At 40.7% G+C, this 6,928-nt stretch overlaps 1 pseudogene; it reads left to right on the top strand.

Moving 5' to 3' along the window:
* The first annotated feature begins 2,960 nt into the window (after window positions 1-2,960).
* LOC132512801 (DNA methyltransferase 1-associated protein 1-like) lies at window positions 2,961-4,370 on the top strand (annotated as a pseudogene).
* Window positions 4,371-6,928: the final 2,558 nt, after the last annotated feature.

The raw sequence follows: 6,928 nt of genomic DNA on the forward strand, positions 1-6,928 counted from the left end.
TCCTTACATGATTTTTTTTATCACACTATATACAACATTCTTTCAAATGCAAGGTCAGAGTATAAGTCTCTTTTGATATCATGGGTGTAAAATGAGAAGTGGTGCTTATTTCAGATAAAACCTCTTTTTACCTTCCACAAAAGCTTTATTCTGTCACACATAATATCTGATTTTTACATGTCAGTAAAAAAAAAAAAGAATAAAACTGAGGAGATGGAGTAATAATGTTTGTAACTATTGAAATCACAGAAATGCATGGCTGGATGATACATTGACAGGTCATTTATTTCACCGTCAGATACATTTGCTGTTAAATCAGCCAGGGAAATGGGTCTAAAATCTTTTTATGCTGCTATGTGGCATCAAGGCCTAATGCTTCTTTTTCAACATTGTTAAGTCATCAATTTAGGCTTTTAAGTATATTTTAGTCATCAGACCTTCAGCATATAGGACTTTTTTTAAAAGACTGGTAAATATTAACTGAGTACGACTCCGTAACACATTCAAATTGTAATTTCCTTCATGCTTTGAGGGCAATTGGAGGAGACACTTGCACATTTTCTTTTGAATCCTCATCTCTCAAGTTAGTCCGGCTTAATTAAGATCTAGGTATGAAGTCCCAACTCCTGACTCAAAGTTCAAGGCTTACACAAAAAATGATTTCATTCTTGAAGTTTGGAGAACTATGAAATTGATAAAGCCCTTATTTCCTCTTCTCTTAACTGATTACAAAATAAATTGTATAAAACAATATAATTGTATATAATTGTATTGTTTGGCCCATAACATATAGAAATGTTATTTGCCAACACCAGCACGAAGGAGGTGAGTGGGAGCAAAGTTGTACTGGGCTAAGGAAATGATACCAGATGGTAACTCAAATCCACAGGCACAAGTGAAGAGAACCAGAAATGGTACATAAGAAGATATAACTACATATATAAGTGTTATAAATATATACCTGCTCTCCTTTCTTTCCTCAGCTCCTTTAAAATAAATGAAATTATATAAAGTAATAATTATAACAATTTATTGTTGGATTTGTATGATATACAGATGCAACTGAATAACAATAATACCACAAAAAATCAAGCTCTTCAGAATTAATGCTTCTATATCTCAATGGAATTAAACCAGTATAAATCTAGAGTAGATTCTAAATTAAGATATATACAAAAATCCCCAGAGCAACAACTAAGAAAATCCTTTTTTCAAAAGTGAAAAAACATTAAAGAAATTAGAATGTTACATTAAAAATATTCACTTAGTGCAAAAATACTCAATGTAAAGGAGGAAGACAGAAAACAGAAGGTATGTGGCAGATGTAATCTATCAATAAAAACTTAAATGTGAATAAATGAAACAATCCTATATATATATATATATATAGGATCGTATAAATATATATATATATAAATTTGCTTAGTTAGATATCGAACTGGTATAATGACCTATACAGGATAATAAAACCATAAAATTTGGGCTTATCTTCTTTACCATACAGAACTCATTTCCATGAGACAGTAATTATTTGCATCTCATCAGTTTGTTTTTTCAATATCTAGCCTAATATTAATAGGATATAGAATGTTTCCATTAGAGATTCAGATGACTCAAGTGGCTTTGTTAAACAGTGTTCTAATATCACGTGAAAAGAGTTTGCTGCGATCATTATTTTACCTTGATTTTTAACATTTAATATCACCTACTGTTATTTATTGATATGCAGCTTCATCTAAGAAATGAGGTGGCCAGAAGCAAGCGTTCCTTGATACTAATCCGCCCCCGTCACCACGACACAGACTCAGACTTCAAAATATTTATGTATAGATGATACATGGACATGCAGAATTTTGAAACGAATGCTGGTCTTCCTTTATGGCTGAAGGATTATAGTTGAAGTTATTTGGAAGTACAGGGTGTCTGTTCTCAACATATAACCTCAGCCCCTAAACCATCCTCCTTTGTCCTGCTTTGTAATATTGGAGCTGGACCTTGTAATCAGTTCTCCTTTAACACTTGGCATAATGTTAAACATTATAGTAGAAGGCTCTGGAAGGATACCACAGGGGAGAAGACCCCCTCTTCCAGAAACCAGTGGTTTTCCCCTTTTGCTATAGTGATATGCAGCTGAGCTGCCATTCTCATGTGGGTCACTCAATAGTGTGTCCCCTGTGGAGTGGATTCTTAGCACGTTTTGCCAGAACTCCAGATGCAGCTTTCTCGTGAGATTTGTTCTCACCTCAGAGGTAGCCACTCCCAGCAAGTTTCAGTGCCCTGCTCCCATCCTCTTCAGCTGGTGGCTTCCTAGTAGTGTTGCTCGAATCCCTTTGTGCAGTTAGTTTCTGCCGGCCAGGCGTGGTGTGCAACACCTCGGTGAAATACTCTGCCCTCCAGTGGGAGACAGTCGCACTTTCTGCAACTGGTTCTGAACATCAGTCTGCGTAGCTTTCTTCCAAGTTTCTCTTCCTTGAATACTCTCTTTTAGTCCTAGAGGTAGTGACTGCCACTTACATCTGTCTTTTCTGTATTCTTTAGATTCTCTTTACCATTCTTATTGGTAAATTCCCTCTTATGAATTAATAATTCTTCATATTCCCAGTGCAAACGACTGGTTTGGTTGCTGCCCGCCAGCTGACACTGGCTGATAGAGACGCAGATCTTTGCAGGGAAACAGCAGGGAGATGGACGCACCCTGCCTGACAACATCCTGAAAGAATCCACTCGTCGCACTTGGTCCTGAGCTTGAGGGGAGGTGTCGAAGTTCTCTTCCTTAAGCTTTCGACAGATTTCACTACACTTTTCTTTCAGTAAAGTTATTGCGTACCAGCCACCTCTCCCACCCCCGGCAAAGAAAAAAGGTCTGTGGTTTTGCGGGGATAATGGAGCCACCAGGCCGCAGTGCGGAAGTCCAGGCACTGATCCTTGACCTCGGGGCACTCCCCTATCTCTCAGGCGCAATGTCTGTGGGCACAGATGGGTAGGACATGCTAGAACTCGGGGATAAGAGGGTCATGCGGCTTCCGGGACCATCAGCAAGAAGGACAATACCAACCCGCGGAAGAAAAAGTCCAGGAAGTCCTCAGAGACACTGACCTTCCCACGGACATGCACCAGGAATTCTAAGCACTGTGCTACTCTGACGAGAAGGATGCACCTCCACTGTTACCCAGTAACCCTGGTCAAGGCCACCGCACAGTTAAGGCCAAGTTGGGCCCCAAGAAGGCGTGGTCCTGTAAGTGGATGCCATTCACCAACCTAGTCTGCAAGGCTGAAGCCACGTTCTTCTACTGGCGACAGGCAGCTGAGGAGGGCAAGGACTACCCCTTCGCCAGGTTCCATAAGACTGTGCAGGTGCCAGTGTATTCAGAGCAGGGATACTAGCTCTATCTTCACCACAACTCTTGAACAAAGGCAGAAACGACCACTTCTTTGACCTCAGCCGCCGCTTTGACCTCTGTTTTGTCATTAGCCACGATCGGGATGATCACCAGCGGTTTAAGAAGAGGTCTGTGGAGGACTTGAAGGAGCGGTATTACCATATCTGTGCCAAGCTGGCCAACATGCACGCCATGCCAAACACAGACCTCAAGATACCAGGGTTTGATGCTGGGCACCTGCAACGGCGGAAGGAACAGCTGAAGCGTTGCCGGTAACAAGCCTCAGAGCAGGTGGCGGCGGAGAAGTACCCGCTACGTAAGCTGCGCCAGATCTAGTCCCGGCAGAGGAGCGCGAGGAGCGTAGCCAGGACTCGCTGAAGCTACTCACAGCCGCAGACCCCGCTGCGGAGCAAGGACCCCGAGAAGCAGCCGCCCCAGGAAAAGGAGGCCGAGAAGCCAGCTGTTCCTGAGACTGCAGGCATCAAGTTTCCAGACTTCAAGCCTGCAGGCCTCACCCCGCGGAGCTAGCAGAGGAAGCTGCCAGGGTGCGGGCCAGAATATCAAGGCCCTGGAACAGGTGCTGGGTGTGGAGCTGAGCCTGACACCCGCAGAGGAGCTGGTACGAGCCAAGGACCGAACTGGTGCGGCTGAACGAGCCCAGGCAAGCCTGCGCCAACTGCGACGGTGAGCTGCGGGTGCCCGCACGAGGCTCTGGTCCGGGCTGGGTGCTGGGACGCCGCCATGCCAGCGTCTTCCCGCCCGCGGTGCCGAACCTGGCCTCGACCCTGACGCCAGCAAGGACGCCGTCATCGACCATCGTCGTGTGGTGGGCACACCCTTCGCGCCCACGAGGAAGCGACGGGAATCGTCTCCAGCTCCTCTTCTGTGAAGGAGGCGGAGAAGCCGTGTGAGGCCACACGTGGTGTGGGATGCTGCTGCGTAGAGCTGGTGAGTTGGGAAAAAAAACAACCCCAAAATCTTTTTACCTAAATGAAGACTGTAAGGGAAGTAACTCTGCACATCAAAGTATGCAGTGTTTCTTCATACTTATGTAAATATCCTATGTTTATGTAAATATTTGTTTTTTTCAGTAATTAGCTTATAATAGTTTATCTATGCAAACTCATTTTTAAAAAGTTTTTTTTTCCCTGAAAATTTAGAGCACCGGAAAGATTCACAATGAATTGCACATGTTATTGTGTAGTGGTGTTTATTACATTTCCTACTGAAGTATCTTATTCTTAGAGCGGAGGGAGCTAAAGCCCTAGGGCAGAGTTGGAGGAAATCTTTTGAGTTTGAGTTTGAAGGTAATGGCCATAATATTTAGTATTTTAGTTTATTTTATATTCTGTTCCATAAAAGAGTCTATTCTGTCTTCATATGTAAAAATTATGCTTCAAGTTACCATTAAATTTCTTAATATTTTCCTTAAAATTCCTAACACAATATTTAAGTTCCACGAAGATATACATGTTCAGCAGTGATTTTTAACTGTGACTTTCTACCTCCTGGTTGGTGGCCAAGTTCCCCCAGAAGTGCAAATTCCCTCGTATGATATGTAATGACTATACCCTTAGAGAGTCTAAACGCAGTTTCAAGCTGGTTCAATTCAGTTTTTCCAGCCTTACCTGCCTACTAGATAGCTTACCACCTGCTTCTTCTTGGGCTTAAAAGAATCCTTAAGCTTTTTTAAAAAAATTTTATTGGAGTATAGTTGATTTACAATGTTGTATTAGTTTCAGGTGAAGAATCCTTAAGCTTTGAGAGGAGACATGTTATCAGGAAGAAATTCAGGTGGGGCGTATGCAGTTTTGCAACACGGGCAGCTCTCCTTCTGGGTGGCTATTGGGCGAGGTGTTAGCTGATGATAAATTGAAATCTCCTGTAGATGATATCAGAAATGGTAATGGTTGTTCCATGAGCCAAACTTGATCATGTGAAGTTTGGGTAGTTAGTTTGTGCACTGTACTCTCTGTAGTCCTGTGGGGCAACTTGGTCCTTGAACAAGAGCAACGGTCTCTCTTGGTTGTCTTTCTTGGTGTGTACCTGTTAACCGTTTCCTCTGGACATTCTTGCTCTCTATGATTGTGATCTATCATTCTAATTTTCCTTCTTTTGTTTTTATCTCTACCTCATCTTCCCTTCCCCAACCAAAAAAAAAAAAAAAAAAGAAGGCCAGGACAATTATTTTATACTGTGGAAAAATCTTTTCCTTGAATCTCCTCCCTTTAGTGGAAACCAACATTCTTTGAGTTCCCCAAAGTCTTAGGATTTTGGAGTAAATAGCTAGAAATGGAAATATTTGGAAGCCATCTTTGTTTTTCTATCCTGCCATAGACCTCACCTTAAGAAATAAAGACTCAATTTCCCTTTTGCATTGTCAGAAAGAAAATGGGAAGATATGAGGAGAAAAGAACCCAGTTTCATAACTCTAAATTGCAACCCCCTATAGCTTGGTATTTCAGATATTGTTTCTATGTTTCCAGTTGGATTGCAAATTCCATGAAGGGAGGCAGAATGCAAAATAAAGTTTTTTTATTATTATTTGGTAGAATTTTGCCAAAAACAATGTTACTAATTTCTGGGTGGGGGATGGTATGTGCCCCCTTTTAATAACTCATTGATTCTGAAAGATTATTTTAGAAATAAGGGCATCTAATCCAATGTTGGGAGACCTTAAAGTCTGCTTTTCCTTGGAGACGTAAAGACTGTTTTCCATGGCTATCAGTGCATGATAGCAAATGTTATCAGGCCACGCTAGAATCATGCAGTTAATTTTTACCTTGCTTTCATTGTGATTTTACTTAGAAACCTCTCATGTAATAACCGTTTGAGATAGCTGCTATGTAATCAGAAATGTAGCCTCTTAAGCTTTTTAAGTGCTATAGAACTTTAATTTGTAGTTTGTGAAATAGTGCTTGTAATGATCATTAACGTTTTATAACTTGAGAAGGAGAAATCACAAACTAGAAACGGCAAGATTAAGTAAATAAATAAAGACCTCAAGCTCTTCTCACTTCATGGGGTTAAAGATTGTGAAGAAATCTCATGTCTATAAGAAACATTCTGCAAATAATAAATTTACCAAAATTTAGTATTTCCATTTTACAGGTTGTCTAATGAGTTGCCAACGTTAACATAATACTTCTAAAAATAATTTATGTTTTCTCCCTAGCTTTTGATTTACATTATTATTGTATCATTTCTTGAATCTCGAAACATATTGCTTTGATAACTCTACAGAATTTTCAGCCTTGTGACTATTTAAACAAATCTTAGGCAGTGGGGTGTAAGTGAAGAAGTGATGCCATTATTTAGATGGTTTATTCTAAAATTTGTACCATTCAAGACAGAAAGCAAAAAAAATCTCCTCAAGAAATAAACACTTGCCCAATAGATATCAACACTAATACTCCTGTGCTGTCTCCCAATCATAGTCACAGTCTGAAAATGATATAGACTCTCATAGCATAACTAGAAAAATTCAGACTTTTGTTCTAATTTGGACAAGTTCTATCATTAGAAAAAATATATAGACAACATTCCTT

This window comes from Lagenorhynchus albirostris, chromosome 21 (genome assembly GCF_949774975.1).
Source record: "Lagenorhynchus albirostris chromosome 21, mLagAlb1.1, whole genome shotgun sequence".
In the NCBI taxonomy this organism is placed as follows: Eukaryota; Metazoa; Chordata; class Mammalia; order Artiodactyla; family Delphinidae; genus Lagenorhynchus; species Lagenorhynchus albirostris.